General features: G+C 41.7%; 1 pseudogene across 1 annotated transcript; it reads left to right on the forward strand.

Moving 5' to 3' along the window:
• Positions 1-1,199: 1,199 nt before the first annotated feature.
• Positions 1,200-3,099, forward strand: LOC132539956 (chloride intracellular channel protein 4-like; annotated as a pseudogene). Its single transcript, XR_009551259.1, has one exon. The product of XR_009551259.1 is annotated as a chloride intracellular channel protein 4-like (transcript).
• Positions 3,100-12,299: the final 9,200 nt, after the last annotated feature.

The raw sequence follows: 12,299 nt of genomic DNA on the forward strand, positions 1-12,299 counted from the left end.
CCTGCAGGCGAGGGGACAGGCGAGGGGACATGGTCTATAAAGTCTCAAGGCAACTGGCTGAAGTTAGTCTTTGAGAAACACAGCAGCGTGTACCAGTAAGTCCGATGGAGGTGTCAGTCCAAAGTAGATGACCATGGAAGAAAATGCCAGGGGATGAAATGCTGCACTTCTGTCTCGATGGGGAATGTCGGCCACCAGAATTCTGCTTTTCTGTAGAGAGTGATCTTTGGAGTCTGTGAATCTGTTTCTTCAGGTCATGCCAGGTCACATCATTGGTTTCCAGGGGTGTGTTGTAGTCATTCCATCTTGTGGGCAATGTCAGAGAACAGGATTTCCAGGAATTCCATTTGAGTAGATGCTTTTTTTTTTTTTTCCTCCTCCAGGGTTATTGCTGGGCTCAGTGCCTGCACCATGAATCCACTGCTCCTGGAGGCCATTTCCCCCCCCCTTTTGTTGCCCTTGTTGTAGCTCCATTGTGGCTATTATTATTGCCCTTGTTGATGCAATTCGTTGTTGGATAGGACAGAGAGAAATGGAGAGAGGAGGGGAAGAAAGAGAAGGGGAGAGAAAGATAGACACCTGCAGACCTGCTTCACCGCCTGTGAAGCGACTCCCCTGCAGGTGGGGATCCGGGGGCTCGAACCGGGATCCTTACGCCGGTCCCTGCGCTTTGTGCCACATGCGCTTAACCCACTGTGCCACCGCCCGACCCCCTGAGTAGATGCTTTTTCATGTGAAGACTTGACAGCTGAAATTCACTTACATGTAGTATCATGAGTCCCCTGAGGGCGTCCTAGTCCAAAAAGCTCTTCAAAATTCCATTTAGGGTGCTTCTGACTGTTCCTGCTGGATTGCTTCAGGCACCCATTTTTAAAAGTGTCTTCCCATCGAAGAAAGAATCCAATCAGGAGAGTAGAACTAACCACATGTCTCCATTCTTGGGGACTGCCAGGATACTGGAGAATGCTCCTCAAATTAGAGTAGTCCTTCTCCATGGGAAACATGCGAGAAGAAGTCCAGAAAGTCCCAGTGGAAATCTCCATGCATATCCCAAGGTCTACAATCACGGTCATAAAGAACCAAATTATGGCCCAGAGAAAAATGTAGTCCTTTTCCTCAGGAAACATGGGAGAGGGAATCCAGAAAGTCCAAGGAGAGGAGTAGCGCGTGGGGCGTAGGGTGGTGCTGAGGGCCAAGGCGAGGGGCGAGCTTGCCACTGGGGACTATCCAGGGAGGTGCAGCGCGGTGGGCACCCCACACCCGAGCAGCCCAGGAGCACCAGCAGCCCCTGCCAACGTCGCCCGCGGAGCCCAGGCGAACCGGCCATGGCATTACTGATGCCATTGAACGGATTGAAAGAGGACAAAGAGCCCATCATCGAGCTCTTCGTCAAGGAAGCCTGCTGACTTGCAGAACTTGGCTCCTGGGACCCACCCACCATTTATAACTTTTAACAATGAAGTCAAGACGGATGTAAATAAGATTGAAGAATTTCTTGAAGAAGTCTTATGTCCTCCCAAGTACTTAAAACTTTCACCAAAACACCCAGAGTCAAATACTGCTGGAATGGATATCTTTGCCAAATTCTCTGCATATATCAAGAATTCAAGGCCAGAAGCTAATGAAGCATTGGAAAGGGGTCTCTTGAAAACACTCCAGAAATTGGATGAATATCTGAATTCTCCCCTTCCTGATGAAATTGATGAGAACAGCATGGAAGACATAAAGTTTTCTACACATAAATTTCTGGATGGCAATGAAATAACATTAGCTGATTGCAACCTGCTGCCCAAACTGCACATTGTCAAGGTGGTGACCAAAAAATACTGCAACTTTGATATTCCAAAAGGAATGACTGGCATCTGGAGATACTTAACTAATGCTTATAGTAGGGATGAGTTCACCAATACCTGTCCCAGTGATAAGGAGGTTGAAATAGCATATAGCGATGTAGCCAAAAGACTTACCAAGTAAAACAGCATTTGTGAGAGAGATGTCTTCTCATCTTCCCTTAAGAAAATGCTTTTCCTAACAGACTGCTTCTCTTCCTATAAAGTAGAAATTTCATTTTGCATGAATATGCAGTTATTTCACGATTAAGATAAAGGATAGACAAAGTATAGTAGCCATCTTTAAATATACACTCCTAAGCAGTATTATTTAAACAGTTTTCACCCTAACTACCTGACCTGTCCACCTGACCTGGCCTGCTCTCCTCTGGTTTGGAGACACTCCATCACAGACTTTACATGGTAGATGTAGCTTGCTGTCTCTCTGGAGCTCTCACTACTGTGTCCTGAATATTCACTGTGTATAGATGGCAGAACTGTTGAGGTGCAATGTTTAACTGTAAACTGTTAAACTAGTGCCCATGACCTTGTCAGTCAGCCCCAAACAGGTGCATAATGCATGGTACAAAGACTATTTATGTATTTTTGGATTTTTATACTATTTACTAATTGTATGGGAAAGGATTGCTACTGTATCAAAACATTGTTTCAAGTTTGTCTATCCTGCATATGTCCTAAAGGAAGTCACTACCAGAGAAGAGAACCTTCTACAGACAGTCACTATAGATTCTGCATTCTCACTTTGTACATGAATTTTTTACTTTTGCCTGAAAGCATTTATCCTTCATACTAGTCATAACATCTGGCACTATGTAGAAGCTGAAAGCTTAGAGGAAGGAGTGATATTCTCAAGCATTTATCTGTATAAGAAGTCAGTGGGCACTTGACATGCTCTGTCTAAATGTGTTGTTTTGTTATATGTATTTTGCCCAGTGCCATTCATCTGGAACATAATTGCTTTATTTTGAAAAAGCTACTTTTACGTAAGCATTGACTTTACTCTTTGCAGATTTCTTGATGAACACTACCTATGCTGATATTTAGTTGACATAGCTGTAACAGTATAATAATTAGTAATGTAAAAATTAACACAGTAATTAACCCAAGGAAGGTAATGTGGGTTTGTCAAGATATTGGGTAGACTTCTGTTTCTTAAGTCAGTTTCTTAAGTCAATTTATTGGATAATCCAAAGGATGCAAATCCATCTTAGCATGGAAACATCACAAATAAACAGATAATTAGCTTGCCCATCTTGACCTGATTCACTATTAGGCCTTTAGTAGAGAACTGCTTATTCTATTTGGACTAAATTATAGTTGTTATGATGATTAGATACTTAGGGTTTTGCCTAATTTCAGTCATGTACTTCCTTCAGTTAAGTTTGTTGCCACACTGAGGGATAAATAGTACTCTGCATGTTTGTTTTTAAATTGAAGTCCTAAACCAGGAATTATCTGTATTCTAACAAGGTAGGACGAACTTGGTGAAAATAAGAGTTTGCTATATATTTATTAATTTTGTTTTAAATGGATTTTCTAAATAATACTCCAGAGACTGTGACTATGACACATCTTTGGTAATTTTATATACCTAACATGTTTAAGAAGTTCTCATTAACTGGATTTTGAATTTTAAATATATTGCTTTAAAATAAAATAAATAATAAAAAAAAGAAAGTCCAAGGAGAAATCTCAGTGCATCTCCCAAGCTCTATGATTAGGGTCACAAGAAACCAAAGTTCCCGGTCAGGGAACCAAAGTGTGGCCCAAAGCAAAATGTTCCAGAGACAGAGTAACTGTCTCATGATGAAACAGTAGAGGCTTTGGCAAACCTCTTCGTACGTAGAAGAGAAGACCATAGTGCATAGGTAGGCAAAGTCTTCACTTATCTGGGAGTTGCGCAGGTCCGGTTCCACGTTGTAGGCGCCATTATGTTGTTTTCAACAGGCTGGCTTCATGGGCGGGTAACAGACGACCCGGGACTCATGGCTGGGTTGTACACAGTATCTCTTTATTCATGCAGGATGCAGCACAATCTATACCAAGCTAAGCTAAACTAAACTAAAAACAATCTTGTCCTTATAAATATACTAGCCCAGTAGGGTGGGAACAGGATGTGATGCAGAGAGGGTGGAGAGAAAAGTGACTGGTGAAAATCAGGGTATGACAAGGAGAGGGGGTGGAGCAGGTGAGAATTCTACCACTAAACCACCAATGCCCTGGAGGGAAGGTGGTGCTTGTTAACAGAGGTTATGTAAATAGAATGAAGTGGTTATGTAAATAGAATAGTGTTAAGCAGGGGGGGATTAAACTAATGAAACAGAAGGGGTTTTTAGAAGCATACCAACAGAAGACATTACAGCACTGTTGTGTCCTTTAGTTCAGAGAGGGCCAGGCTTGAACCTGGGTCACACATAGCAAAGCAGGTGAGATATTTTCCTTGCTCTGGACCTGTAGATTTCCCTCACCTCATGCTTTTATTTCAGTCACGTCACTCTTCCGCTGATCACTGTTATTAATTTTCCTCATGATTTCTCTGAATTTGTTGCAGTCTTCTGAGTTTGGTAAGCAACCTTAGGACCAAAATTTTGACCTCTTTATCAGGAGGTAGATATAACTCTGTTGAATTTGAGGTTTAGTCCATATTTTGGTTACTATAAGTAGTGTAACTATGCATATATCTTTTCAAATTAGTGTTTTTGTGTCCTTTAGTTACATGCCTAAGGGTATTATTGTAGAATCATAAAGTATTTTTATTTTTGAAGGAATCTCAAGCAGGTTTTCATTGAGTTTTGATAGTTGTACAATAATTTACTTTGATGTTGGTCTTTTTGTATTTATAAATCTGGGTGCGCATTCTGCCTCTTGAATGAGCATGCTCTGAGACTGTCTAAAAGAGGGAAATTCTCACCTAAAATTGCTCTGAAAATTGACTCTGGGTCTTTGGCCTTGTCCTCCTCCTCAGATAGAACTATCACTCTTATATTCAACACTTTGATGGAGTCTGAAATTTCACAGAGAGTAACTTCATTCTTTTTAAAAATTATTTTACTTTGTGTATAAAAAGGAAACACAGACAAAACCACAGGATAAGAGAGGTACAACTCCATACAATTCCCACCACTAGAACTCCATATCCCATACCCTCCCTTGATAGCTTTCCTATTCTTTAACCCTCTGGGAGTATGGACCCAGGATCATTACGGGATGCAGAAGGTGGAAGGTCTGGCTTCTGTAATTGCTTCCCTGATGAACATGGGCACTGACAGGTCGATCTATACTCTCAGCCTGCCTCTCTCTTTCCCTAGTGGGGTGGGGCTCTGGGGAAGCAGGGCTCCAGGACATATTGGTAGGGTTGTCTGTCCAGGGAAGTCTGGTTGGCATCATGCTAGCATCTTGAACCTAGTGGCTGAAAAGAAAGTTAACATATAAAGCTGAACAAGTTGTTGACTAATCATGAACCTAAAGGCTGGAATAGTGCAGATGAAGAGTGGGGGGTGGTATCTATTTTGTAGATAGCTAGTAAGCATATTTTAGTTATATTCCAAAGGGCCTGTGGCTATACTAGTTTTTTTTTTCCCTGAGCCTGAAATCTGATATGCAGGTGGATCCAAGTTATTGTCTGGGGAGATTATATCATGGCTGGAAAAAGGACCAGAAAGCTGGATCAGGGAAGAGAGTAGCTTCCAAGTATGGGAAAGGTGTATACATATTGTTTACTGTAAATCCCATTGATTTGATGTGATCTGGGGCCCATATTCAGCTTAGGAGCCTATGTGACTTCTGCATCCCTGTAGATCTGAGCTCACATTCTGTGGTCATGTGTAGGAACGTTCCAAGCTGCCCCAATCAGGACCCATATTCCTCAGGTGTAGCATAGAGTATGTTGTCCAGCTTCCCTTCAGAGGAAGGAACATTCTCTACCCTTGTAGATCCAAGTTGAGGGCAAGGTCTTATGGGGGACCACAGAGGGGTTTGTTTTGTTGTTCCTTATAAAGATGACTAGTAACAATGGAGAGAGGGATTTATTCGAGGTCTAGGCCCATCATGTCTGTTTGGGAATCTCAGGACTCCCCGAATAGGGCCCCAGCTGCTGGGGTGGCCTGATAGTGACTATAAAGAGTCATCATTAAAGTATGCCAGTCTCTTGCCTTTATTCAGCTTTTACAGTCCTGCTTTGATAAGGATAGCTTGGGAGTGAATGAGGGAAGTATAATAGGAAATAGGTGAGGAGGGTATCTAAGTCTAAGACACTATTTCATTATGAACTTCTTACTGACTCACTGCAGACTATTGTGCACTTTTGCTTTGAGGTATGTATTTTGCCTTTATTTATGGATACATGTTTACATATGCCCTATCTTATGGGACCCGGTCTATATCTAGGTTTTAGGACTTTGTTAGGAAGTGAACGACCTAGAATGGAATTAGAAAATCCTATGAAAGGAAAGGTCTCACCCGAATAATGAAGCTGAAAGGTTGGCATTCCATGCCTGACGTCTCTGGACACTGTCTGAAGTGAAGCATGCTGAGGTGGTACTTGTTGCGTTGATTAGGTTGGGATCAGTGGATGCAATATCATTTGGTATAAATCGAGAGAAGGATGCAGGAAAGTGAGCCCCACCCTAGAGGTTCCAGGACTGAGAGAAATATAGGCTCTATAGAGGAAGTGTGAGGTTCCTGCTGTCTTAGGGTTTAAGAAGGCAATAGATAGTTATTGCTATAGTCACATTATTTGGAAATTGGGTTAACTTTGAAATATCCCTTTGTTAGGATTTTCTGTATCATACACAACATCACTATAATTTATGTCATTTGACATTATTTGTATGTAGCTGTGGTACCAGTTGCTTGACAGAGAAATGGAGAGAGGAGGGGGGAGACAGGGGAAGAGATAGACATACACCTGCAGACCTGCTTCACAGCTTATGAAGTGACTCCCCTGCAGGTGGGGAGCCAGGGGTTCCAGCCAGGATCCTTAAGCCAGTCCTTACACTTTGCACCATGTGTGCTTAACCCGCTGCGCTACTGCCCAACTCCCCTGGTATAAGGTTTTAAGAGATTCAACATATTTAAGACTCAGCCTATGGTCTGTGCATTAAAAAGTTTGAGACATACAATCAATTTTTCCCCTCTCATATTAATAGTGATTTATATAATTACAAATTAGTAGAAGTGTACATAAACACCATTCCCACCTTGAAAAGACTGTGTCTCATCCCATCCTCCTCCCTTCCCCCTGCCCCATGAAACCGAACATCCACCCTCACCCTCAACCCAGGGTTTTTACTTTGGTGCCCAACTCCAAATTCAGTCAAAACCTGCTTCGAGTTTCCCTCTCTGTTCTTCTTCCTCAACTTCGGTTTATGAGTGGGATCATCCCATACTCATCTTTATCTTTCTGACTTAGCTCACGTAACATAATTTCTTCTAGCTCCATCCAAGATGGGTCAGAGAAGGTGAGTTCATTGTTCTTAATAGCTGCGTAGTATTCCATTGTGTATATCACAGCTTTCTCAGCCACTCATCTGTTGTTGGGCACCTGGGTTGCTTCCAGGTTTTGGCTATTATGAATTGTGCTGCTACGAACATAGGTATACACATATCTTTTTGGTTGGGTGTTATGGAGTCCTTGGAGTATATCCCTAGGAGAGGAATTACTGGGTCATATGGAAGGTCCATGTCTAGCCTTGTGAGAGTTCTCCAGACTGCTCTTCACAGAGGCTGAACCAATTTACATTTCCACCAGCAGTACAGAAGGGTTCCTCTGTCCCCACAGCCTCTCCAGCATTTGTTGCTGCTGTACTTTTTGATGTATGCCATTCTCACAGGAGTGAGGTGATATCTCAGTATTGTCTTTATTTGCATTTCTCTGACAATCAGTGACCTGGAGCAATTTTTCATATGTTTGTTAGCCTTTTGGATCTCTTCTGTAGTGAGTGTTTTGTTCATATCCTCTGCCCATTTTTGGATGGGGTATTTGCTTTTTTGTTGCTAAGTTTGCTGAGCTCTTTTTATATTTTGGTGATTAGTCTCTTATTTGATGTATGTATGGTATGGGAAGATCTCCCACTCTGTGAGTTGTCTCTTTGTTTGCATGATAGCTTCTTTAGCTGTGCTGAAGCTTTTCAATTTGATGTAGTCCCATTGATTTGTTTCTGCTTTAGTCTTCCTTGCAAAGATGTCCTTGTGGTTTAGGTGGGAAAGTGTTCCACCAATATTTTCCTCTAAGTATTTGATAGTTTCTGGTCTAACATCCAGGCCCTTGATCCATTTGGAGTTGATTTTTGTTTCTGGTGAGGTAAAGTGGTTCAGTTTCATTATTCTGCATATTTCTTTTTTTTCAATGCTTTTTTAAAACTTTATTTATAAAAAGGAAACATTGACAAAAGCATAGGATAAGAGGGGTACAACTCCACACAATTCCCACCACCAGAACTCTGTATCCCATCCCCTCCCTTGTTAGCTTTAACCCTCTGGGAGTATGGACTCAAGGTCATTGTGGGATGCAGACGGTGGAAGGTCTGGCTTCTGTAATTGCTTCTCTGCTGAACATAGGTGTTGACAGGTCGATTCATATTTCCAGCCTGCCTCTTCTTTCCCTAGTGGTGTGGGGCTCTGGGAAAACAGAGCTCCAGGAATCACTATTTAGTTAATATGAGAGGGGAAAAATTGATTGAATGTCTCAAACTTTTTAAAGCACAGACTGAGACTTTTAAATACATAGGCTATGTCTTTGATATGTTGACTCTTTTAAAAGCTTAGACCAGGGAGAACAGAAGTAGCTGGTGGCACAGCTATATACAAATAATGTCAAACGACATAAATTATGGTGATGTTGTGCATTACACAAAAAATCCTAATAGAGATATTTCAAAGTTAACCTAATTTCCAAATTATGTGATTATAGCAATAACTATCTATTGCCTTCTTAAACCCTAAGACAGCAGGAACCTCCCACTTCCTCTACAGAGCCTATATTTTCCCAGTCCTGGAACCTCTAGGGTGGGGCTCGATTTCCTGCATGCTTCTCTCAATTTATACCAAATGATATTGCATCCACTGATCCCAACTTAATCAATGCAACAAGTACCACCTCAGTAGGCTACACTTCAGACTGTGTCGAGACATCAGGTATGGAATGTCAACCCTTCAGCCTCATTACTCAGGTGAGACCTTTCATAGGATTCTCTAATTCTATTCCAAGTGGTTCACTTCCTTACAAAGTTCTAAAACATATAGACCAGGTCCCATGAGATAGGGCATATGTTCACATATATCTTCTCCATGTTTCAACCCAGTATTCCCAGCACCATTTATTGAAGAGAGCCTCCTTCCTCCATTTAATATTCTGGACCCCTTTGTCAAAGATTAGATGTCCATAGGTGTGGGGTTTAGTTCTGGGCTTTCAATTCTGTTCGATTGGTCTGTGTGCCTATTTTTGTTCTAGTACCAGGCTGTTTTGATGATGATGGCCTTATAATTTAGTTTGAGATCTGGGAGTATGATGCCTCCATTTCTGTTTCTTTTCCTCAAAATTGTTTTGGTGATTCTAGGTGTTTTCTGGTTCCAGATAAATGATTGTGGTTTTTATTCTATTCTCTTAAAGATGCTTGGTGGAACTTTGAGGGGTATCACTTTAAATTTGTATATGGCTCTGGGGAGAATATTCACTTTGATTACATTAGTTCTTCCAATTCGTGAACATGGGATGTCTTTCCATTTCTTGGTATCTTTTTCTATTTCCTTGAGTAGTGACTCATAGTTTTCAGTATTCAAGTCTTGCACTTCTTTATTCTTCTTGCACAACTTTATTCCTAGATATTTTATTGAATTTGCTGCAACAGTGAATGGAGTGATTTCTCGATATCCTCTTCTTCAGATTTAGTGTTTGCATAAAGAAATGCCACTGATTTTTGTACATTGATTTTTTAGCCTGACACCTTGCTATTTTGCTTACTAACTTCCAGTAGTTTACTGCTGGATTATTTAGGTTTTTCGTGCCACGTGTGCTTAACCCGCTGTGCTACCACCTGACCCCCTATTTAGGTTTTTCTATGTATACTATTATATCATCTACAAATAGTGAGAACTTGATTTCTTCCCTTCCAATCTATATTCCTTTGATTTCTTTCTCTTGTCTATTGCTATGGCAAGAACTTCCAACACTATGTTGAAGAGTAATGGTGATAGTGGACAGCCCTGTCTAGTTCCCAATCTGAGGGGGAATGCTTTCAGCTCCTGTTCGTTGAGTATGATGTTGGCTGTAGGATTGCTATATATGGATTCCACTATCTTAAGGAATTTCCCATCTATTCCCACTTTTTGTGGTGTTTTGAGAATGAATGGGTGTTGGATTTTGTCAAAGGCTTTCTCTGCATCTTTTGAGATAATCATGTGTTTTTTTTTTTGTAGGTCTTTTTAAAACATTTTTTATTTAAGAAAGGAATAATGAACAAAAACATAAGGTAGGAGGGGTACAACTCCACACAATTCCCACCACCCAATCTCCATACACCCAATCTCCATAACCCACCCCTTCCCCTGATAGCTTTCCCATTCTCTAGCCCTCTGGGAGCATGGACCCAGGGTCGTTGAGGGTTGCAGAAGGTAGAAGGTCTGGCTTCTGTAATTGCTTCCCCGCTGAACATGGGCGTTGACTGGTCGGTCCATACTCCCAGTCTGCCTCTCTCTTTCCCTAGTAAGGTGTGTCTCTGGGGAAGCTGAGCTCCAGGACACATTGGTGGGGTCTTCAATCCAGGGAAGCCTGGCCAGCATCCTGGTGGCATCTGGAACCTGGTGATTGAAAAGAGAGTTAACATACGAAGCCAAACAATTTGTTGAGCAATCATGGATCCCAAGCTTGGAATAGTGGAGAGGAAGTGTTAGGGAGGTACTCACTGCAAACTCTAGTGTACTTCTGCTTTCAGGTATATATTTTGCAGTAGTTTATGGATACGTGTGCACATAAGCTCGCTCTCACAGAAACTGGTGTATATCTAGGTTATGGGACTTTGTTGGAAAGTGAACTACCTGAGATGAAATTAGAGTGTACTATTAAAGGAAAGGTCTCACCCGAGTAATGAAGCTGAAGGGTTGTCATTCCACACGTGAAGTCTCTGGATACATTCTGAGGTGAAGCATGTTGAGGTAGCAATCGTTGCTTTGGTTAGGTTGTGATCGGCAGATGCAATGTTATTTGGTTTGGATTGGGAGATGCATACGGGAAAGTGGGCCCTATCCAAGGGTTCCAAGACTGGGGGAAGTAGGGGCTCTATAGTGGAGATGTGAGGTTCCTGCTGTCTTAGGGTTCAAAAAGACAATCGATAGTTAATGTTATCATCGCATTATTTGTTAATTGGGTTAACTTTGAAAAGTCCTTTTGTTATGGTTTTCTGTACAGTATCCAGTATCTTGTATATAGCTGTGCTATTGGAAGCTTCTAATCTACTTGGTCTAGGCTTTTGAGAGAGTCCACGTATCAAATACACAGCCTATATATTAAAAGGATTCAGTTTGTGTTTTGAGAAACTTTGAGACATACAATTGATTTCCCCCTCTCATATTAATTAGCTACATATTTATATGTCTACATTTTGCTAGGAGTGTACATAAACACCATTCCCACCACCAAAGGACTGTGACCCATCCCTCCCGCCCACTCCCACCCCCCACTGGCCCAGGAAGCTACATGCCTACCCCTCACCACTGGGTTTTTACTTTGGTGCCCTACTTACAATTTGATCAGGCCCTGCTTTTAGTTTCCCTTTCAGATCTTCTTAGTCAGCTTCTGTTGATGAGTGGGATCATCCCATACTCATCTTTATCTTTCTGACTTAGCTCACTTAACATAATTCCTTCTAGCTCTGTCCAAGATGGGTCAGAGAAGGTGGGCTCATTGTTCTTGATAGCTGCATAGTATTCCATTGTGTATATATACCACAGCTTTCTCAGCCACTCATCTGTTGTTGGGCACCTGGGTTGCTTCCAGGTTTTAGCTATTATGAATTGTGCTGCTATGAACATAAGAGTACACACCTCTTTTTGGTTGGGTGTTATGGAATCCTTGGGGTATAACCCCAGGAGAGGAATTACTGGATCATATGGAAGGTCCATGTCTAGCCTTCTGAGAGTTTTCCAGACTGCTCTCCACAGAGGCTGTACCAATTTACATTCCCACCAGCAATGTAAAAGGGTTCCTCTGTCCCCACATCTTATCCAGCATTTGTTGCTGCTGTCCTTTTTGATGTACGCCATTCTTACAGGAGTGAGGTGGTATCTTAGTGTTGTCTTAATTTGCATTTCTCTGATAATCAGTGACCTAGAGCAGTTTTTCATATGTTTGTTAGCTTTTTGGATCTCCTCTGAGGTGAATGTTTTGTTCATATCCTCTGCCCATTTTTGGATGGGGTATTTGCTTTTTTGTTGCTAAGTTTGCTGAGCTCTTTA

The sequence above is a fragment of the Erinaceus europaeus genome, chromosome 1 (assembly GCF_950295315.1).
Source record: "Erinaceus europaeus chromosome 1, mEriEur2.1, whole genome shotgun sequence".
Taxonomy (NCBI): domain Eukaryota; kingdom Metazoa; phylum Chordata; class Mammalia; order Eulipotyphla; family Erinaceidae; genus Erinaceus; species Erinaceus europaeus.